Below are 23,426 nucleotides of genomic sequence, written 5' to 3'. Positions count from 1 at the left end.
TCTTTTTTTCTTGTGTCTGGTACAGAGCTCCTAAAACCCTTGGCATTTCCTAAGTGATATCCTTGGTTGTGTCAATGAAGTGACTTTTGGAAAGCCCCTAGATAAACCAAGGTTGAGGACTGCTTGCAAGGGGCACAGCCATGCCATTAGAGGGCTGAAATTTTCAGGATTCAGTCACCGACGGCCAATGATTCAATCATGCACGCCTATGTAATGAAGCCTCCCTAAAACCCCCAAAGGCTGGGATTTGGAGAGCTTCTGGGCTGGTGAACGCGCAGACGTGCTAGAAGGGGGCTTGGAAGTTCTACATCCTTTCCTCACCCCCATGCACCATGCATCTCTTCTATCTGGCTGATCCTGAGTTATATCCTTTGATAAAAAACTGGTGTTCTAGTCATGTTCCCCTGAGTTCTGTGAACTGTTCTAGCAAATTAATGCAACCCAAAAAGGGGATCCTGGGGACCTCTGATCTATCGCTGGTTGGTGACAGCCTGGGTGTGTGATTGGCCTCTGAAGTGTGTGTATGCGGGGGATGGGGGGTGGGGGGGTGGAAGCGGTCTCACGGGACCGCAGGTAGAGAGTGTCAGAAGTGGGCTGAACTGAATGACACCAGTGGGTGTCGGAGAATTGCTTGGTCTGGGGAAAATGCACACCCTGGAGGCAGGTATGGGGCATCTTGCCCTGGAGAGGTGCTGAGGAGAAAGTGGCTTTGGAGTAGGGGCAAGGGGACCAAAGGATGGGAGGGAGAAAGCTTTCAAAGTGAGAGAGGAGGATGGAACCAGAAAAGGCGAGAATGCAGAGGGAAAAGCAGGAGCCTCCCAGGCTGCCCCACGGCCGGCCGGCGTGGTGGAGTGGGGTGGGCTTATCTAAAGGGGTTGGAAGAGGATAATCTTTTCCTTTAATAAAATCAGGTACCTGAGGAGTTATTGAGCCTACAAGACCAAGGTTTCTGAGCATATGTTCTGAAAAATTAACTGTAACAGCTCCTCCAGAGACCGAAAGGGAGTTTTAGAAGAAATTGATTCATGAGAAATGAATAAGAACTGGGAATAAGTTGTTCCATGAATTAAACTTTTTGGATAAGAGTGCGTGGCCCCCAGTAGGGGCTCTATAGGTATTTGTAGAGTGAATAAATGGAGGTAATTCCACACTGATTCATGTCTGGAAAGAACATAAGAGCAGAGATGCTAAGCCAGTAAATTCTATGAATGGAGGATGATGGAAAGAGTTTGTGCTTTGTTACATATGTTCATGTGAACTCTACAGGCTTAGGATCGGGCGTCTGTGGGCTTGCTTCACGATTGTGAGAGTGGGTCCAATTCCAATCAGGTTGAATGTCTGCTCTAGCAGGAGGGAAGTGGCTGACAGATAATCAAGGCTTTGCTTGCCTTGAGCTGTCTGGAAGCTCTCAGGGGTGGCTATTGTTATGCACATATCCTGAGTCAAGTCAAAGCCAAGTCAAGAAATACACATGGCTTTCAGCTGGATTCTGAGGGTGGAGGTCCCCCTTTATCCACAGGTCTGCCTTCTGTAGTTTTGGCTACTGGCAGTCAGCCAGGGTGGGACACAGAGGGTCCTCCTTTTGAGGCATGGTCAGAACAGTGGTACCTACACCTACATCACCCATCTCACTGAGCCTTATCATGTCAGTATCTTACCTCCCATCACCACCAGAAGGGTGAATATAGTGTAATAAGATGTTCTGAGAGACCACAATCATACAACCTTTATTACAGCATATTGTTAAAATTGCTCTATTTTATTACTATTTTTAATCCCTTATAGTGCCTAACTTATAGATTAAACTCTCTCATATCTATGTATCTCTATCTATCTCTATATCTGGCATACTACTATCTGAGGTCACAGGCATCCCCTGGGGGTCTTGGAATGTATCCACCTGGGATAAGGGGTGACTACTGTACTTTTGAATTGACATTCAAGGCCATTATACTTCTATTTAACACAGAAAATCTTGAGATGCATGTTTTTGAGAAGACGAGATGTAAATTGGGCTGTATAAATTCAGATTCATCTGCTGTATACCCAGTGTGACCTTGAGCAAATGAATTAATCTCACCATGTCTCAGTTTCCTCCTCTGGAAAATGGGGTAATTATGTTTCCTTACTTCTGAGATTAAGTGAGTAAACACAGGAATTAATGCAAGGGAAGTACAACAGCCCTCGGCCCGTGGTGAAGGCTTGGTATTTGAGTTGTTGTTGGTACTCAGTGGTGGTAATGTTTATTCAAATGGAGGGAGGGATAACATGTGTTAGTTTCTTGGGTTGAACCTGTGGATTCTGAGGATTATACACCAGGCACTGTGCTAGGCACATCAGATCCATTCTCATTGGATCTCCCGCATAGCTCTCAGAAAATGGTGGGAGATGCTGAGGTTCAGAGAGGTGCAACACCACGCCCAGGGTCACGTAGTTGCTAAGCAGTGGTGTTGAGATTGGATCTCAGAGATGCCAAAGATTTCCCTTGGGCCACAGGATGGTTCCGAAAGAGAAAGAGAAGACCTGTGGTTTGCAACCAAAATGGTCTCTTGTTGGGGTGCCTGGGTGGCTCAGTCGGTTAAGTATCCGGCTCTTGATTTCAGCTTGGGTCATGATCTTGGGGTTGTGAGATCAAGCCCCGCATTGATATTCTCTCTCCTCCCTCTCCCTCTGCTCCACCCCCATCCCCTCTCTCTCTCAAATAAAGAAACAAAACCTATAAAAAAAGGAAAGATGATCTTTTGGTGAGAGAGTGGGGACCAGACTGTGCAGAAAGGTTGCATATGATCTGGCTGCTGCTTTTGCAAGGGGGCTAGAGAATCCTTTTGGAGTGAGATCAGAGATCCTGGGTCTTCTTGTGTGAGCACTCTCTGGACTTTCACCTGGGAGTCAGTCCCTCCTGGAGCTGCAGCTGGGAGGAGAGGTGCCAGGGTGAGGTCCTCCTGGATGCAGCTGAAGCCCACGTGGTCAGCAGCACAGAGGCAGGAAGCTGTGTCGGAGAGGCGAGAGCGGCGCACATGGCTTGTGCGAGCCTGAGGCCAGGGAGGGCCCACGGGCAAAGTAGCAGCAGGGGCCAGTAGGCGTCCAGAACTTTAAACAACCATAACAACAATCAGATCCTGTGGAGCCCATATGTTGGTTGATGGCAACGTTTTTTTGGACACAGGTGAGATTTCCTCTGGGGGGTGCCGGAAATGTGGGGGATGGAAGGGGGCAGTGCTGGCATCTGTAAGCCCACGCAGTATCAGGGGAACTCGGAAGATATTATTGTCTTCTTTCCCAGATTAGGAAATTAAGGCTCTGAGAAAGTGACCTGCCCAAGGTCAACCTGGTAGAAAGTGGAAAAGCCCGCTTTATTTAAATCCAGCCCACAGTTCTCTCTCCCTCTCCAGCTGACAGTAAGTCCATTCGGCAGGTCTGTGAACTCAGAGGGAAGTGTGGATCCATGCAGGGCAGGGGCGAGCGCCGAGGCAGGGTCACAGTCTGGGGCGTGGGGATCAGGTGCATTGCTTCTTCAGGAAGTGGGGGTGGGGCTTCGGCAGTGGCCGAAGCTGAGACTCAGCCCTCCGGGCTGGGCATCTTCCGCTCTTCCTCCTGGAGTGCGGGGAGTGGAATGAACATCCGGCCAGAAAGTCAATATTGCTACAGTTCACAAACCTTGTTTCTGATGATGGCAGTCAGTCACCCTGGGCACAATTCTTTGGCAGGACAGAGTTCCGTCCCCCAGGAAGAACCGTCCTTAGCAGGTGCAGCCCTGGAGACCCACCCCAAGCACACAGGAAGACCACTGGGAGCAAGGACCTGTTCCTTGTTGAGAACGTGGCGGCACCTTCAAGGTGTTAATGAATTAGCCTGAAGGAACCTCAGAGAAGCAGCGTCAGTACCAGCCGAGTCTTGGGAGCCTCACTGCGCAGGTGAGAATGGCAAACTGGAGAAATGACGTGTTATGGAAAGGAAACAGTGTGTTCTTGTCTGGAATGGTAAAAGCAAGTAGCTGCAGTGGTAAAACCCCCACCAGCCCAAGACTCTCCCAGTCCAGGAGTCCACCATTTGCGTTTCTATGAATCTGGAGTCCAGTGATCCTGAAGGTCAATCCGGACACCAAACCAGGTGTGCAGGGATGGGGCAGAGCTAGAGAGGATGGGAGAGCGCCTGCAGGGGGCTGGTTTCTGCAAGAGCTGGATGAGCAGGGGGCCTTCTGGGGTTGCTTTGTTTTCTCTCCCATTGCTACCTTCAGAAGGCTTGGCTGGGCACCCCGCCTCTCTTGTTGACATCCGGGGCAGAGACTCCTGCTTCAGGTTCTCTTAGGGGAATTTGCCTACTGGGGTGCTGGGGAGAAGACGCATAGGTGAGTGGTGGGTCCTTAGGTGTGTCCCCGTGTAGACATTCCTCACGCAGAATGTATGTGACACCAGTGCTTCTCGAACTTCTGTGGGCATGAACCTCAGCAGACGTCAGCTCTTGTTAACATGCGGACTCTGCAGGTCTGGGGTGGGAGATGAGACTATTTCTGACAGGCTTCCAGGTGAAGCCGTGTCCTATCTGGGGACCCCACTGTGGGCAGCAACATGTCATGCTTCAATTAAAAAAACAAAAACTAAAAGAAAGTCCAGTATAAATGCCATTTTAATTTTATTTCTAATGCGAAGCTTGTCTCCTCTGCTCCGTCGAGGTTGGCCCTGGCTGGGAACCAGAGTGGGGAAGGGGATGTGGTCTGGCTTTTCAGTGCACTGCTCCCCTTTCACCCCACCACCAGCTCCCCGGAAGTGAGGACGGGCTGTTGGGGCAAAGCTCCAAAGGCCTTTGTACAAAGCTAGTGCTGTCTGTAGCTGACCCCTCTGGGCGGACAGATGGCAGACACAGCTGCCCATTCTCTCTCTGGAGAATGCTTTGAAGGGGCCTCTGCTCTTGCCTCCCCAGCTCTCCCCTCTGCCTGATCTTGGGTCCTGCTCCTGGCACACACCCCCGGGGCTCTCCAGCATGCAGTCCTCCAGAGTTTCCTTGGTGCCGGGGATTGTGCAGTCATCCCAAGTGAGCGTCTTACTGTTGGCGGCCGTAACAAAACTCCAAATACTGAGTAGCTTCAACAGCAGACATTTATCTTTCACAGTCTTGGAGGCTGGAAGTCCAAGATCAAGGTGCAGGTGGATATGGTGTCAGGTGAGGGCTGCCTTCCTGGCTTGCGGATAGAAGCCTTCGTGCCGTGTCCTCACGAGGCAGAGAGTGAGCTGCCTGGAGTCATGCCTTATGACTTCATTTAACCTTTACTACTTCCTTGGCCCACATTATCACACACAGGGGTGAGGGCTTCGGCATCTGAATGGGGGGCTGGGTAGGAGCAAGTCTGTCCAAAGCCCTGGGCCTACCCTCCATGCACTTTGACTCTGCATGCACTTCTCACTCTGCTACTCCAGGTTGCTCCTGGAAGCTACCCACCATAGGCTTCTCGGCGGGGGGGGGGGGGGGGGGGCTAACACGAGGCCTATGTTTGCATACCCCTCCAATTCTTGGGACCTCCTGGGCATCTTGTCTGTTGCTCCTAGGAACTCCATGAATGCTTATGGTGGCATTTGAGATTCTGCAGCTCAGCAGAGATCCAGCCAAGTTGGGGATGCCTATGTCTTCATCCTGTAAGCCTTCCTCATTCCACCGAAAATGCTCTCCTGGACTTCCCCACACTTGGATTGAGAGGCCCAGGAAGAACTCCATATTTCCTTATCCATGGGGAAATGCCTTGGTACAGGCTACTGCAGCAAATTCCCCCCTAAAAATTTCACCCTTCCCTTAGATAAGTAGTGGTGGGTGATAAGTTTGAAAAATATATTATTGGTGTACCTTTTAATAAATAAGCCCTTGCACAGTACCTGGTAAAGCAGAAGTTTTTCTAGGAATTTGACTCATAGTACCGTACTGAATTCTTATAAGAATCCTGACAGATAGAAATGATTATTAGCCTTATTTTACAGATGAGGTGATCAAGGCACAGAGAAGTTAGTTAACCTGTTGAAAGTCACAGATCATGTATGGCAGAGCTAGGAGCTGAATCCCATCAGTAGGCTCAGAGCCAGAGTCTCTGTAACCACTACTCCTCCTGCCTCCCAGTGGCTAAGAAGGAGGTGTCCACATCTCTCTCACAAGTGAGGAAATGAGGCTCAAGAGAAGAAATGACTTCACTGAGTTCTCACAGCCCAGATTCTACCTCGAGGTTCATGATTCCCAAGTCTGGTGCTCTTCCGGTGGGGAGATCGCTTGTGTCCTTCTTCTGCCACTTGAGATGTCAGAAACTTCCAAGCTCAGCAAGACAGAACAGAATTAACCACTCTCAAGATGACTGCAAACGTGCTGTCCTTGACAATGGAGGCTTCCGGGATGTCTTGGGTGGGCTTCTCAAAGAACCAACCTCAATTCCCCACTGCTCTGTTGGGGCCTGGTACACAGACAGCCAGGAAGGGCTTTGTCCCACATGTACTTCTCCAGGGCTTTTGTCAGGGTGTGTGTTTTTAGAAGCCTGGAGCTCCCAGGCCACCTTAGTCGCCATCTTTCCTGTGCCCCTTGCTACCTGCCCCCCCAACCCTACATCCTGAGACACACACGCCCCCATCCTCAGGCTTGACACTTGTTCCGAGGACTCGAGCTTCCGAGAGTCTCAGAGCCACAAACACCTGTGGGCCATGCTGTCCTCTCTGACAGCTGCCCCATTCATAGCAACTGCACCAGCCTGCTAACAACTCAAATTAAAGCTTCAGTCCAGCTGGTGGTTAATTCAGCTCTGTTGACCATTTTAAACGACAATGAGACAGGCTGGTTGATAAAACCCACTGAAGCATTAGCCTGAGGCTGCTAAAGGTTTTATGTCTTTGACACCTGCTAGATGCTCTGTAAATATTTGTTGAGCTAAGGGGCGAATCAGCTATCCAAGGACAGAGTAACAGAGGATTCCAGAAGATGCTAAAGCCTCCCTCAAGGAACTAACTTCCGGCACTGGATCCCAGGCTTCATGCTGGCCACTGGGGCTCAGGGTGTGGGCCCAGACACCTCACCCACCCCAGAGGGCACTGCAGCCACTGTGTGAGATCATTTTATTCAGATTGTATTCATAAATGTGTGACAAGAATCTGCCAGTGCACGACAGAGCCACAAAAGGCTGCCCTCATCATCAGCTCGTCCAATTTATGTCAGACGGCTCTGCCCATGGGAGCTTTGTGACATATCCTCCGCCCCCCCGTACCACAGCCTTGGCCGTCCAGAGCTCTCCCGGTGAACTTCCAGGTGGCCGGTGTCCAGAGCACCAGCTTGTCCATCTGGCTCTTGTTGGCTACATGTCCCGCCCCTGCTCCCTCATGACACTCAATCACTCGCCCCCTCAGTGTCCACACCCTCCAAGCCCTAACACTGCTCACTCATGATTCTAATGACTACAATCAAGTTGTTGGTGCAGTTGCAAGAAAGGCTACTTTTCGAAGCCCACGCCTTCCTCCCATCTGTTCCATTCTTTGCTCATTTCACTTTCCTTCGGGGAGCAAAAGGATGCATTTGCTTCCTGGTTTTTACACAGACTCTTTCTCCTGTTCTGCCCTGAGCACATCTTTAAGATGCAGCAATTACCAAGATTTCCAGACTAGTGGTCCCTAAGGTGTGGTCCAGAGACTGGCCTCACCTGGAGGACTTGTGTCTCCCCCTACTCGCTCCCCTGCAAGGTCTTGGGCCCCACCCAGACCCCTTCCCAGCAAACTCTGGGGTGGGGCTCAGCAATCCATGTTTTAATGCCCACCCCCGTTCTGATGCATGCTCAAGTTTGGGAACCTCTGGTCAAGAAAACCAGTGTTCTTTCCCTTAGGAGGGGATTTCGTCTCTCTGTTATGAAGCTTTCAAGGGGGAGCTGGGCTTTTGAGGAGGCAGCTTGGCTTCTGCCTGTAACCTCCCAGTCTAGTCAACAGAACATGGGCTCTAGAGGCATCAGGCTGGGTTCTGCCACCTGCCATTTACAGGCTGTGCAACTCTGGGGAGGATGGTTCACCTCTCTGAGCTTCAGTTTCTTCCTTAAATGATATTCCCTGTTCTATCTCCTCCCAGGGTTTTTTGGAATCTCAGAGGAGATCTAAAACTCAGACATCCTTTATCTACTGTAAACCCTCGGGGAGTGTAGGGTTATCTCATGATTTTCAGGTTTCCTCCCTGGTGGGGGCACCAGTGGCCTCTCTTCTTCCCTCAGCCCCAAATCTCGGTGTGTTGAAAGCTCGGGTCTCCTATTGGCCAGAATGGTATGGGAAGAGGGATGCAGGATCTATTGGGAAACTGGGTTTGAAGACAGAAGCACATGGGGAGTAAGAAGTGCTGGCCAGCCAGTACCCTGTATATTTGACTTCCGATGAGGCATTTTCTGCTCTTATCTCTGGCTCCTTAGGCAGCAACCCACCCCCACTCACACCTTCCTAGAACCCCAAGCTGCTGGGAGAAGAAGAGGGATGCACGAATCTTTCCGTGTATGATCTGATACCCCTCAGTTTTACAAAGTGGGAGGGAGGGAGGAAGAGGAAGAGAGAGAGAGGGAGGGAGGGAGAGGGAATGAGAGCACGGCCCCAAGTCCTTACCTGGGAAGCTCAGGCTGAAAATCACCCATTCCCCACTCTTCTACTTTTCATCATTCTGAATTGTTTTTATTCTTGCCCTGCAAATAGAAATTTCCTACAATTGTAACTCTATACATTTTTCTTTTTGCACTAGATGTATTAAAAACATTTCTAAGTTCTTACGTAATCCTCATCATTGTCATCTCAGATGGCTCCCAAATACTCCATTAGCTGGATGTATTATAATTTGTTGGACCAATTCCATACTGTGGACATTTGGATTGTTTTTAAAACTGTTTTTTTGTGGTGCACCATTAAATTATGCTGTGGTGCCACCTGTGGACATTGGGCTTCTGGATTCTTTTAGAAGCATTTCTATGGAGTGTGATCATTGGGTCATAGACCATCATTAATTTCATGGCTCAAGAAACATTTCCAAATTGCTTCCCCAAATACTCTGCCACTAGCAGTATTTGAATGTACTAGTTTTCCTACAACCTTGCTATCATTGAGCATCATTATTATTTATTATTTGTGCTAATGGAATAGGTATCGTGTGGCACATCACGGTGTCTGCTTACATTTCTTTGGTAATTGGTGATACCAAACTTTTTTTTTTTAATGCTATTTTATTATTTCTGTTCTCTCCTGGAGAATTTTGCTCCTTATGCCTTTTCCATATTCATCTTCACATGTTAATGATTTGTAGCAGCTCTTTACGTAGATATGAACTCTCAGATATGTTTGTTTGTTTGTTGGTGGTTAATCTCTTTTCCCCAGCTCAACCTGTAATCATATAACTCTAGCACCTCTAACTTACAGTGCTTGATAAATTCAGAATATTGCCAGAGGCTGAGTCCTTGGAATACTGCAAGTTTAATTTGCAATAAAATGAATTGGCTTAAGGTTCCATCTGCGGTCTAGGCAGGAATGGATTTCTGAGTGTCTAATGTCTGTAGTCTGGTGCCAAGTGCTCGGTTTGGCATTCTCCCTCTCTTACCCCACTTACCCCCTTTCCTGTCAGTTCTTTAGCTCTAACTCTTTAGCTGAAGGGGAACCCAACTAGGCATCCCTCAAGTGGACACTCAGCTTTGTTGTGGCCAAAAGTCATTGCAAAAGAAAAGACCTTGGGGATCTGATTCCCTTTGCAACCTACTGGGACATTCTCACTATTCCCCAAGGTGTTCCTCCCAGGTTCCCTGGGCTCCAGGTAAGGCTGCCTCTGCCTATTCAGTTGTCAGTTTGGCCAAGGAGCCTATTGAGTCAGGCAAACAACAACCCATAGTGGGTAGCTTTCACAGTAATCACTCTCTGACTTGTGCCTCTTGTCAGCTTGTTGATTTCCTCTTCTACGAGTGAGTGGTCACCTGGGCACCTCTTTCCTTCTTTGAGGTTCTGCTGGAGTAGCACTGGACTTTGAGTCCATAGCCTGGCTGTGAGACCTATCTGTCCCTATTAGCAGTGTAACTTGAGAAGGTCACTGAAGACTTCCTTAGTATCTCATCTCAAGCGTTTGGATAATAACCAAGTCATCAAATATTCAGGCTGAAGGATTTTGTGTGCATTATTTCACTGAAGTCACAAAACAACCCTGTGAAGTTGGTTTTATTCATTACCCATTTTTAAGTGGAGGTGACTCAGTTTCAGGGAGATGAAGAAAAGCAATCTGAACAGAGGTGTTTGTACAAACTGGCTGAACATTGGCTCCAACGTACATTGCACGTGACTACTTTTTACACCAACATTCCCAGAGCAATTCATAGAGTGTAACCATCCTAATAATTAATTATGGGCAATTTGATAACCACCACATCTTTAATTTGCATGTTAGTCGAGGACTTTATCAGAAGCAAGGGGACATCATGGGTTCACATGCTGGGAAGGGATACAGGGTAGCTTGTAGGAACCAGGGCCTCAGGGACCAGTGCAGGGTTTAGATATCACAAGGATACTCTCTCTGTCTCACTCCTATCTCTCTCAGGTCTCTGCCTATTTTCCCACTGCTCCCTATTTTCCCACTGCTAATAGGCTTTCTCCATGGAACAGGAAAGATGGCTGCTGGGCCTTAGTTTCAAGTTCATCTGGCACCAACAGCCCAGAGGCAGGGCTCCTTCTGTCCTGGCTCCAAATTGGGAAACCCCGGGAGAGGGCCTGATGGGTGCTTATTCCTTGCCATGAGGTCGGGTGTGGGGTGGGACTCCATAACTCCCTCAGGAGGGGTAAAGGATGAAGAACACTCACTGGGGAGATAAGCAATCAATACACACTCAATCCAGCCCCTTGTGCCTGTGTCCTATCCTCTTGAAGTGCAAACGGTGGATTCTCCGAAGACTTGCAGAATGAGGCTTACTTCTGAGAAGTAGTTTTTACCCTTTTGAATCAGAATCATATCTTTATCTCAGTGGAATGAAAAATAGTGTTGAGTTTTGCGTTCTTATTAAACTCATTTTGGTTCATCCCTGGCAGCAGTGGAGTTCACGTGTCACAGTTCTATGTAATGCTTCGTAGCACTTGCAGAAACTGATAGATCATGGGAAAGAATCATGGCATTCCAGTATTACAGGATCCCGGTGCTCCAGAATTTTGGAGTTCTGTAGCTAAGAGAAAGCACAAGAGTTCACTTAGCCTAGTTCCCTGCCTTCAGGCAGATCTCCTTTCTCCCCAAAATCCATCGGGACTGGAATCTTTCTGGCCTCTTTTAGAGAACGTGTTGGGCATTTCTTACTCTTTTTGGACACTCAGAATCCGAAGATCCTGTATTTTGGAGCATCATGCCCTCCTACTTCATGGGCCAGAGCCACCTTCCCCCTCAGTGGGTGATATACATTGTCCTGGTTTGCCTGGGACCGAAGGAGTCTCAGAACGTGATACCTGCAGTTTAAAACCTGGAACTGTCCCCTGCAAATCAAGGATGAGTCAGTCACCCTGTCCTAAAAATGTCAGCTACTCCTTTCCCAGCTGCCCTTGCAGCTAAGCGGTGGGCCTGCGACCTGGAATCAGCCAATCAGCTGCAGCCATGTCTTTGATTTGGAGGCTGGTGATTGGAGGAGTGGGGTGGGTGGGGGCAGCCGCAGCCACACCCAGTTTCCACGGGCAGTGATTCTTCCTGATAACATCCCGCATCCCTGTGTTGGGAATGTGGGTTTTCTGTGCCTGCTGGTGGCTGCGGTAGCACCTTCCTCGGCCCATTTCTGTGACATGATTTCAAACACAAATCCTGGCCGGGCACTCCCAGCTTTCGGACCCTCCTGGAGATTCTGGGAGCCACCAAATAGCATGCAACGTATCCGTTCTCTGTCAAAAGCTGTTAGTTTGGGGGCTTTCCTAGTCTTTTATCAGCGCCCGTGGAAGAAGTACTTCCCCTCTTCCAGTTGTAATCTTTTCCATTTGTCCACCTCTCTGGGTACCTAGAGAAAATGATCAGCCAGCACCTTTTCCATTGGGGGAAACAAAACAAAACAAAACAAATCAGAAATGGTGTTTACAGCTGAAGATTTTCCTCCTCCTTTCCTTCTCACCCTTCAGATCATATTAAGTTGTCCTCGTTGGACTCAAACTTTTGATTCTCATCAGTCGCTTTGCTTCGTAAGTTGCATCCCTCCCCGTTCACCTGCATCAGGATTCAGGGGGTCAGAGAATCTTACTTCGTGCCTCCCGTCACCGAGAAATCCGCCACGAGAGCTGAAGTAACCTGACTTCCAGCATTTGGATTTCAAGTCTGTAAAACACATCCAAGCTGAGGGTGCGTCCCTGTGAGCCAAGTGGCATCTTAAGGCTGGGAATTTCCGTTATTATTTTAAAATCTTCTGTGAGCTTGTGTCTCCTGATCACACCACCCGAAGTGTGTCCATTCAGGTCACATCTTGTCTTTGCCCCTTGGACTCTGAGGGATTCCCTGAGCTTGAGTTTCCCCATTGATAAAATGGAGGTGAAATGCCTTCCTCATTGGGCTGAGGGGAACCAAATGCTACAGATGATCATAATAATTATTGTAGTTTTATTAAGATAGTATAATCATATCAATAGCTATGATAGTGATATTATCACTTATAATGTGCATTCTGGAGGCAAACTTCTGGACTCTGATCTTGACTCTGACACTAGCTTCATGACTTTGAGCAAGTTCCTCAGTTTCCTCAACTGGAAAATGGGACTAGTAATCACAGTACCAACCTCTTATGATCCTCCAGAGGCTTAAATGAGACAGTTTGTGCAATGGGCTCCAACAGTGAGTGGTGCCCGAGCGTGTCACCTGCTGTTCTCACTAGTGCCATCACCCCGGCTGTCATTCTTGAAAGGTTCCACACTCAGCCTTGAGTATGGCCATTCTGCTTCATGCTTTCTGTCTGTCTTTGGCACATGGGGGACATTTACAACAAAGGCCCAGAGGTTCCCCAACTCTTTCCTCCATTCTAGCTGCTGAGTTGGAGGTGAGTAGGAAGGCCTGCTTGTTACTACTTCAAATATCATCATTCTCGGGGTGCCTGGGTGGCTCAGTAAGTTAAATCTGCCTTCGGTTCAGGTCCTGGGCTTGAGCCCCCCATGGGGCTCCCTGCTCAGTGGGGAGCCTGCTTCTCCTTCTTGCACTGCCCTCTGCTTGTTCTCTCTCTCAAATAAATAAATAAAATCTGTTAAACAAAACAAAACAAAAGACTACCACACCACACCTTGACTTTCACTTTTGAATTTGCTTTGAAAGAAGGGGAGTGTATGTCATCATATCTGTTTTACGGAAGAGGAAACTGAGGCTGAAAGTGACTTTCCCAAGGTCACTCAGCAAGGGTGAGGCAGAGGAGGAGTGAGAGAACAGGCTGCTGATGCTGGGCCTTGTGCTTTCCCTGGCACATGCTGATTTCACCTAAATCACTCTCTGATTTCTGAAGTCCTGCTTCCATGTCTCTTCTTCAAAGACACCATCCCATCGCTCAGCAAAGCACCCGGCAGATAATGCTCGATTTTCAGAGGTACTGCTCTTAAATTCCCGTTCCTCCCGCAGATGTAATGTTTATGCAAATTAGCCTTGAAAGAGGTTCCTGAGATATGTGTCTAACCATCCTGTCCCAAGGGCTGTGCTGGAATCAAGGGTGGGGGACTCCTTCCGAGGACAATGTGCTGAACTGAATAGACATTACATTGAGCGGGGAGGCTGGTGAAGGTTAAGGATGCTTCGGGATCTGATGTGATGGTTTATGTGTTTGATTTCTCCACTCCACGTCGAAATCATCCAAGAGTTGGTGATCCTTTGCAGAATGCCTTGTGCCCAGATTTCAGGTGGGGTCCCCTGTCCCTTGTCATGGAGATGATATTAAGTTGGAGCTCATCTCTACCATCCCTTGCCCCCGAATTATAACTCTAGGTTTCCTATTTGATAGAGTAACCAGCTAGTATCATTTTTGTGGTTTTCTTTTTGCTGTTGTAGAACGAAATTTCTGTAACATGCATTTGTCACCGAGTAAACTCTGTGGATAATCCCGCAGGATGGCTGGGGGGCTAAGTGCAGTGTGGAACGTTATCTTGCTTACGTTAGTCTGCCGGTCCAGCCCTTCCTGCTGTTGGGCTGTCTTGCCACACAGCAGCAAGTTTCTAAAGCTCTCCTGTGTGTTAACAAACTTAATCATTGAGATTGCCCACGAGGCAGGTAAGAAGACAGGGACTAAAATCTTTACCTAACAGCTGAGTGGTGGGTTTAAAGGGTTAAGAAATTCCACCCCCACCCCAACCCCAGTCACGCTGAGACTGGATGGAGAGCTGTGGATCCTGGCTGGGTCACATTCTGCCTCTGCCTAAGTTCCCTGACCCCTAGGTCCCAGGGCTCTCTGGTTGGAATGTCAGCTCCTGCTCCCCCATGCTCCTCTCTCTGGGGCTGCCCCAGCCCATTTGCACCTCTAAACATCACCCTGAGTATTGGGGAAGGATCAGAGGGAGACTTATGAATCCATCCATAGCCCCAGCTCAGTGTTACCTGCTGCGTATCTGCAGACAGGTCATTTTGCCCCTCATCACCTTGGGCAATGGAGAGCTGGCTCAGTCTTGTGCTACATGAAATTGTGCTCTGGATCATTCCCGTCCTTCACCCACTTTGGCATTGCTTTCTGCCCTGGCCCCTCTCCTCGAGGCATTGAATGATGCCTCTATTATCTTGGACCCCAGATTGCCTTGTTTTATGAGTCTTTTGCTATTCCCTTTCTTTTCTCACTGCCAACTGCCACTTCTACTTTTTAAAATTAACATATAATGTATTATTTGCTCCAGGGGTCTGTGAATCATCTGGCTTACACACTTCACAGCACTCATCATAGCATATACCCTCCCCAGTGTCCATAACCCAGCCACCCTATCACTACCCCCCAAACCCCCCAGCAACCCTCAGTTTGTTTCCTGGGATTAAGAGTCTCCTACAGTTTGTCTCCCTCTTTGGTTTCATCTTGTTTCATTTTTTCCCTCCCCCACTCCCCATGAACCTCCTGCCCTACCTCTCAAATTCCTCATATCAGAGAGATCCTATGATAACTGTCTTTCTCTGATTGACTTATTTGCTTAGCATAACCAACTGCCAATTCTTGTTACTGTCAGCTACCTCTTCCATTTCTGTCCCCTCGTAATTCATTATTTCTAATCCTCTGTGATCTGGAATATGACATAGACAACGCGGTCAAAATTCTGTCTCTAATATGAATCCTGGCTATAGGCGAGGGCTTTGGTGCGTGCACTTGATGATTAGAAAGCTTCGACTTTGCTAAGGTCCTTTTGGCTTTTTTCTATAGTCTGAGTCATGTTCTGAAAGGTGAAATTTGCAGATTAAGTGACATTTCACTGCAGTGGGTAAGTGTGAAAGTGTGGCTCCCAGCGCAGAAGAGAAGGGTCTGTGGGGTTGCCCTGTGTTCAGAGTACACATGGCGGGTGGAAGCTGGAGGCCAATGGTGGGCCCCTGCGTTCAGCTCCAGGCCCAGGTAATTCTTCCTTTCCCATCCACAGAAGAGTATTTCCCTTATCTCTGTGGACAACTGCTTCAGGCCCCGAACTCAGAGTCCTGACACTTGGTGGTGAGCTACTGAGAAGCAGTAGCCGTTGTAGCCAAGGTCATTGGTCATGGACAGCAGTGAAGGATTAACAGGATTAATCCAACTAGAAACTCTAAAAGGGAGTATTCCAATCACCCAGGGTTCACACACATTTTTTAATCTACACTTCAATATTTTTTAAAAGATTGTCACAATGATTTGTAATGACAAAAGTCAGAAATAAATGAAATTACACAAATATTTGCAATAGAATGCCATACAACAGTGTTAATATTTAAAGAATTTCTAATAATATGGAAAACTGCCAGTGATACAGAGGCAACTGAAAAACCCATGAATAAATTGTTAGTATAAGATACTCTCAAAGTAAAAAATTATTTGTGCAAAGGACAGGAAACATATGCTCCCTGATTGTAAATCTGGTGACTGCTGGAACCTGTGGTTGACAGAAACTAGTGGTTCAGACCAGGTGTAAGACAGTAGGGAGTGGTGAAGCCTGAGGCAAATTGGAGAGAGCATGCCTTTGAGGAAAAAGGGACTTTTGGCTAACTTTTGCTATGTATTGCTAGCACTTTAAATTAAAAAAATATATTATTTATTTATTTATTTAACAGACAGAGATCACAAGTAGGCAGAGAGGCAGGCAGAGGAGGAGGGGGAAGCAGGCTTCGTGCTGAGCAGGGAGCCTCATGTGGAGCTTGATCCCAGGACCTTCAGATCATAACCTGAGCTGAAGGCAGAGGCTCAACCCACTGAGCCACCTAACCTTGTGAATTTGCCACAATAAAGTAGCAAAGGTGCCCCTAGTGCCTTAAATTTTGAAAGGGAAGCTGGAAATCATGGTATTTATATGCGATCCCCCAAATTTTAAATGTTAACAACTAACTTATACTTTAAAAATACTGTTTTAGGGGCATCTGGGTGATTCAGTAAAGTGTCTGACTCTTGGTTTTAACACAGGTCACGATCTTGGGGTCTCGGATTGGAGCCCCATGTTGACTCCATGCTCAGTGGCATGGTGGGGGTCTGCTCCAGATTCTCTCTCTCCCTCTACCCCTCCCCCACCCTCTCTAAAATAAATAGATAAATCTTCAAAAATAAATAAATAAAACACTGTTTGGGCCAAATACAAATTTTGGTGATTTGGCCTTGGCTTTGGTCCAACCATCCATCACCTTCAAAGTATGCCAAGATGTTGACTCGAACTGTCTCTGAGGAGGATGCTTCCTGGACATTTTCATTTTTCTTTGTCACAGCTTTAGTAGTTTTCCAGTTTTATAAATCAGCACATGGTATTTCAATAATTCAAGACAAAAAGTGCTGAACCTAACCATGTGTGCATGTGCGTGCAAGCAGGTGAGTGTTGAGGGAAAGGTGTCTAAGAATTCTGGGCAACTCCCAGAACCTTCCCAAGCTTGAGGCTAGTTAGATGCTGCTGGGGATAAGATGAAGTAGGTGCTCATATCAATGTAGGCAAAGAGGAAGGAGAAGAGGTGGGAAGTCTCTGCAAAGTATGAGAAGCACACGGCTCTAGGAGTCAAATGTATTTAAAATGGCCTGGCCCGGCCATGAACTAGCGGTGACAGCCTGGTAAATACCCGTGATCTTATCTCTAACTGTGACACAGGGCACGCTTGCCGTGCACTAATGCTCTGTGAAGCACTTCGTAGGCATTATACCTTCTTGAGCCGAATTCCTCATTCACAAAGGGGAGAATGATATTCCTTTTCTCAAAATGTCCTTGTGAGGATTAATTCAGATAATCTAAGTAACCTGGAGAACAGAATCAGATAAACAGCACTTCGCATTCAGTTCTGGGGTGAGTTTCAGGTTTAATTTGAACCTGTTCCCAGTAATTCAAGGAGACTGAATGGATGGCATGAACAGAATAAATTACTTAATCAAAATATCTAATTTCCCCCTTTTTACTATTCGAAATAGGTAATTTTTTCCTTTCTTGGTTTCTTAAGGAGAGGAAGCTCATTCTCCTGAGATGGTTTGCAAATGGGAAGTAAAATCCAGCCCATATGCTGCTTTGGAAAATTGCTCCAGGTGAACCCTGAGAACAATCTAGTCCCACCTGCTGCTTTCTGCAGCCACTGCTTGGCCCCTGAGAAACTTTGAGAGGTTCTTCTTTTAACACATGTGGTTTCTACTTGTTTTTCTAGCATAATTGGGCAGGTTAGCACTCCCATATAAATGATCTGGTCAGATAACCAAATGTATCGATGTCTATGTCTGTATCTCTATTTGTCAACAAATGGTTTGTGTAATTCATTTTTTAAGATAGAGGATTTTTAAATGTAAAGGTCTGCTGTAGGCACTTCATATATATTAGCTCTGTAACCCTCACAAGAACCATGTAAGATGGGTAATATTATTACCTTTTACACAGGAGGAAGCTAGGCTCAGAGAGTGGAGGTAATTTTCTCTGCGTCACACAGCAACTAAGTGGGAAGACCGAGATGTGTCAGTAACCGACTGGTGCCAGACAAATGTAGATTTTGTCTATTTGCCACAATAAAGTAGCAAAAACAATTATTTGGATGACATCATACACTAAGTTAGAATATGCTCTACCCTTGTCCAAAAGAAGTCAGGGTAAGGGCACACAGATCTGCCCTTAAGCTCTATCGAAAGGTGAGATGGAATCACAGGCTGCCACTGTCCTTGTGTAAGGAGACAAACAAGAACTGGTCCTAAGGATAGCTGAGCTCCTGGGACTGCTCTGCCCCCCACGGATCATCACTAACACCATTTGTCACCCTCAAAGTGCAACCAGTTCTTCTCATTGTTAGGTCCCTCCCCTCTTTTCTTGGGGTGCTGCTTGCTGACTATGGCTGCAGACAGCCCTTTCCTCTAAATGCCTATGGCTCTTCTGAAGTATGGATGCATGTTCATTGCAAAGAATTGGATAAAATTTCTTCGGGATGGGTTATGTCTAAAAACACTGAGTAATGCCACCATATAGCCCTCTCGGCTTGAAAAACCATTGAGCCAGATATAGTGTGTCAGGAACAAGGATACTGATAGATCTGCTTCTTCCCCGCCGTCTCGAAGGATCCCCTGTTACTCGCTTTGGGCTCTGGCGATGGAGCTCAGGCTACCAAATGGACTGGGGCATTAGCAGGAGCCAGCAAGGTTGAATTGGTTTCCATTGGAAAGGGAGGAAAGTAGCCACATGGGAGGGAAAAAAGTGAGTTGATTTAGAGACTGGAATACAGTGGAAAGACAGGGAAAAGGTTTTTAGGCAGGGAGAGCCCCAGAAATAAATCAGGGGTGAAGAAGCATCCCCATATGTTTTGTTGGACATCCTACAACAGAGTGTCCTTTTGGAGCCTTTTAAAGAGATTTCTGTAAAGGTTAAATCAGTAAATATTTACCTTGCTCCTCACAACAACCCATTTTCAAAAAGCAGTTGTATAAAAAAACAAAGGGAAAACCTCAATACATATATTTTATATTTTTCATATGCATTTTTTTGAGCAAAAAGAGCCATAAAGTTAACACTAAACTGGTCAGTTCAAGGAGTGAGATGGAAAGGGAGGGGAGGGGGAAGTCTGTCTGTCTGTTTTTCTTTCTTTCTTTCTTTCAGAGGGAGAAGGAGAGCCCCCGAGTGAGGAAGAGGTGGAGGGGAGGGACAGAGGGAAGGAGAGAGAGAACCTTAAACATCTTCTGTGCTGAGCGTGGAGCCTGAAGCAGGGCTCGATCTCATGACCCTGAGATCATGACCTGAGCCGAGACCAAAAGTCAGACACTTAACTGACAAAGCCATCCAGGAGCCCTTAAAGTTTTTCTTTTTATCTCCTTTTCTCTTCGGCTTGTTACAACACATACTACTTAAACTTTTTTTTTCTCTAATAATTGTAGACTTACAAGAGAGTTGCAAGGAGAATTCCTGGATACCCTTCACTCAGCTTCCCATAATGTTAACATGGTGCATTTCTTCCTAAATAAGAATGGATACTGGCACAAGACGATTAAGTAGACTCCAGACTCAGACTTTATTTGGATTTCCCCACTAATGTCCTTATTGGTTCCAGGGCCCCACATTACATTCAGCCATCCTGTCTCCTCTGTCTTGTCCAGTGTGGGACAGTTTCCCAGTCTTACTTGTCTTTTATGACCTTGATGGTTTTGAAGAGTACTGGTCAGGTATTTTGTAGAATTTCCCCTAACTTGGTTTTGTATGATGTTTTCTCACAATTCTGTGGACTGAGTCTCTTACTGCTGATGTTAACCTTCGTCATGTCAGTCTGCTGGCTTTTGCCACCAGAAAGCTGTCAGTTCCCCTTTTGCCATTAATAAATATTTGGGAGAGGGGATTCTTTGAAGTTATCTAATCTCTGGTTTCTCCTTGAATACTATCACCTATGAATCTGAGTATTCCCTGGTGGATCTGACAGCAGTTATCATCATACAAGGGCTTGGATGATGGTGTTCTCTTTCCCCTCCTTCTTTTTCTGTTTGCTAGGAATTCTCCTGTAGGGAAAGGTTCTCACGTCACCCTATTTATGTACTTAATCTTTAAAAAAAATCAGTATGGGCTTATGGATATTTCTTTAAATAGTTAATTCATGTTTACTTAATTTAATTTCTTTATTTTGGGGAGTTGTAGTAAAATATTACAGCTACTGATTTTATTGCCCAAATTGTCCCAGCTTTGGCTAGTGGGAGCTCTTTCAGGGTGGCACTTGTGTCCTTTTGACATTTAAACAGTACAAGGAAGTACAAATAATTAATGTTGATTTCCCCTGCTTTTTCTTCTCTTGAACTGATATTTATTCGAATGGGAGAGGATGCAAAGACTAGCCATGAGGCAGCTTGACTTTCCTGGAGTTACACAGACAGACCTTTAACAGATGGTGGAGTTTTTCTTCCTTTTGGATCATAAGGTGACATTCTCTTTGGCATATGAGGCTAGATGATCCTAGATTAGAAAATCAGGAATCTATCTAGGTTATAAACATCTGAAAGAGGATTTAAAAAAAAATCACAAAGAAATGAGAGGAATTTCATGTTGAAGAGTTCTGAGTGTTGCCAAAACTTCACTTAGAAAATTACAAATAAATTGCAGGGTATTTTTTGTCTGATTCTTATAGTCAAAGGCCAAAAAGATGACTGAACTGGGAAAATCAATTTCAAGGTTAATTCCTCATCAGTAAAGGAAAACTGTGTTCATTATTTCTTTACCCATGCTGCGTTGAAGAGCCCAGAAAAGGACACTTTTAGGCTGATGATGTCTTTGAAGCATTGTCAAAATTCTTCGAGCTAATGAGCTTACTTAGGAAAAAAAATATATTGGGTGCCTACTGATGATATTTCAGCAATGCCTGGTTTAGGATCAGCATTTGGGGTGAAAATCCAAGAGAAGATGAACATTTCAAGGATGTCTTATCACTGCCACGCATTGGATTGGACAATTCTGTGAGGGCAACTCGGTCTAGATATCAGGATAGCCAAGTTGTGGAAAATAGTATGTTAAAGCATCAGGTCATTTCTCTTTTTTGTGTGAAGATTTGAGAGCCGATCCTAGAATATTGAGCTTTGTAGGGAAATTAACGTGGCCAGGATCAATGAAGGGCTCAGTTGCTGTGTTTTTGGAATACCTGGAGAAAACCCTTTTCAGTTTCAAAAATGTTAACTTTCCACATACTTTGGTTATAGCAGACACTCTCAGTGCCTCCTGGAGCGCTTGGGTATCTGTTCTGGGTTTGAAACACTCATGCCACGGCTTCTTTGTTCTTTGTATCTGTTCCTTTCTTCCAAGACCACCCTTGGATCATTGTGGCCTTCTGCCCACAGGAGCAGAGAGCGTGGGTATCTCTGGGAGGTTGTAGCACTTGGGTGGTTGTAGCCAGTGACTGTAGGGCTGGGTATAAAAGTCTTTCTCCCTTGTGTTGGTGTGGGGGGCAATTTTGGTGTGTGATTCATTCTTCAGAGGTCCCCAGAAGACAAGGCCATGGTTGGAAACTGCTTGAAAGGCCCCTTTGCCTGTCCTGCTTGCCTCATTGCATTACAAGTTTCTCCTTAATAACTCCCTTGAACACACGTCCTCTCCTAGGGTCTTCTTGGGACCCTGACCTAAGATGCCTGGCATACTTGGCAGAGACATTTGAAGCGTTGACTACATTGATCATGCAACTCAAAGAAATAAGCACCTACCTCATTTGTCAGTATTTTGTATGTCAAGAAATTATAAGCCAAGGAGCACCTTGGTGATTCAGTTTCTTAAGTGTTTAACTCTTGAATTCCACTCAGGTCATGATCTCAAGGGTCCTGAGATTGAGCCCTGCATCTGGCTCTGTGTTGGAGTGGAGCCCGCTTAAGATTCTCTCTTTCCAGGGCACCTGGGTGGCTCAGTGGATTAAAGCCTCTGCCTTTGGCTCGGGTCATGATCTCAGAGTCCTGGGATCCGGCCCTGTCTGGCTTTCTGCTCAGCGGGGAGCCTGCTTCCCTTCCTCTCTCTCTGTCTGCTTGTGATCTTTGTCTGCCGAATAAATAAATAAAATCTTTTTTTTTTTTTAAAGAAAAGATTCTCTCTGTCTGAGCTGCCATCTTGCACCTAATCTCAGCTGGTCCACCCGAGACCCCCTGAACGTCAAGCCTAGTCCCCCACATGGTCCCTTTTCCTCCCCAACAAGATGAAAGAAACTATCACGAACCAGGAGAAATTCGCTAAACTGCAAGCACAGGTGGGAAAGGAGCTGCTTGCCTGAAGATGAAGGTGGTTCACAGAACTGCTACAGCAGATGATAAAACACTTCAGTTCTCCTTAAAGAAGTCAGGTGTAAACAGGATCTCTGGTTTTGAAGAAGTGAATATGTTCACAAACCAAGGAACAGTGATCTACTTCAACAACCCTGAAGTTCAGGCATTGCTGGCAGCAAACACTTTCACCATTACAGGCCAAGCTGAGACAAAGCAGCTGACCGAAATGCTACCCAGTATCTTAAACCAACTTGGTGCAGACAGTCTGACTAGTTGAAGAAGACTGGTTGAAGCTCTGCCCACACAATCTGCGTATGGAAAAGCACCACTTGCTACCAGAGAGGAGGAGGAGGAGGATGATGAAGTTCTAGGTCTTGTGGAGAATTTTGATGAAGCTTCCAAGAATGAAGCAAACTGAATTGAGTCAACTTCTGAAGAAGATAAAACTTGAAGAAGTTACTGGGAGCTGCTAATCTATATTATTATTGCTTTTTAAAATTTTGTTCATGGATCTAATAAAATCTAGATCTCTAATATTTTTAAGCCCAAGCCCTTTGGACACTGCAGCTCTTTTCAGTTTTTGCTTATACACAATTCATTGCAGCTAATTAAGTTCAAGAAACCTGGGAATAAAGTTTGAAACAGGTTAATAAAGTTCTTTGCCTAGGGGGGAAAAAAAAGATACTCTCTGTCCCTCTCCCTCTGCCCCTCCCCATCCCTTAAAAAAGATAGAGCCAAAATTTATCTATAGATACATTATATTGGTGTTAAAATTTCCTTTTTCAGTGTTTGAATTGTTATTTAGTGTTTGAGGTGATATTCTTGCTTTGGAAGAAAAACAATATTGCATCTAATGTGTTTGCTGGTAAACTCAGGATATACACAATTTTTTTTTTCTGATATTGTGGCTAAAAAGCACACTTGAAACTTTCCTCCCTAGTGCTCAGTCTTTGCCAGATCTCCAAAGGTGTTTTTGGAAGTCAAGCTTGACCTCGTGGCCAAGTCCATCAGTTACATCAAATGGACTTTAAAGATTTGTGGGAACAAATTATCTCTCTCATTTACTAAAAGCAAGTAAGCATTTTTGGTAAATTATTTTCCATTTTCATTAAAAAAAAAAAAA

At 46.1% G+C, this 23,426-nt stretch overlaps 1 pseudogene; it reads left to right on the top strand.

The window, feature by feature from the left end:
• The first annotated feature begins 12,416 nt into the window (after positions 1-12,416).
• Positions 12,417-22,775, top strand: LOC131825798 (transcription factor BTF3-like; annotated as a pseudogene).
• The last annotated feature ends 651 nt before the right edge of the window (positions 22,776-23,426 follow it).

This window comes from Mustela lutreola, chromosome 2 (assembly GCF_030435805.1).
Source record: "Mustela lutreola isolate mMusLut2 chromosome 2, mMusLut2.pri, whole genome shotgun sequence".
In the NCBI taxonomy this organism is placed as follows: domain Eukaryota; kingdom Metazoa; phylum Chordata; class Mammalia; order Carnivora; family Mustelidae; genus Mustela; species Mustela lutreola.
This window is presented reverse-complemented; position numbering and strand designations above follow the sequence as displayed.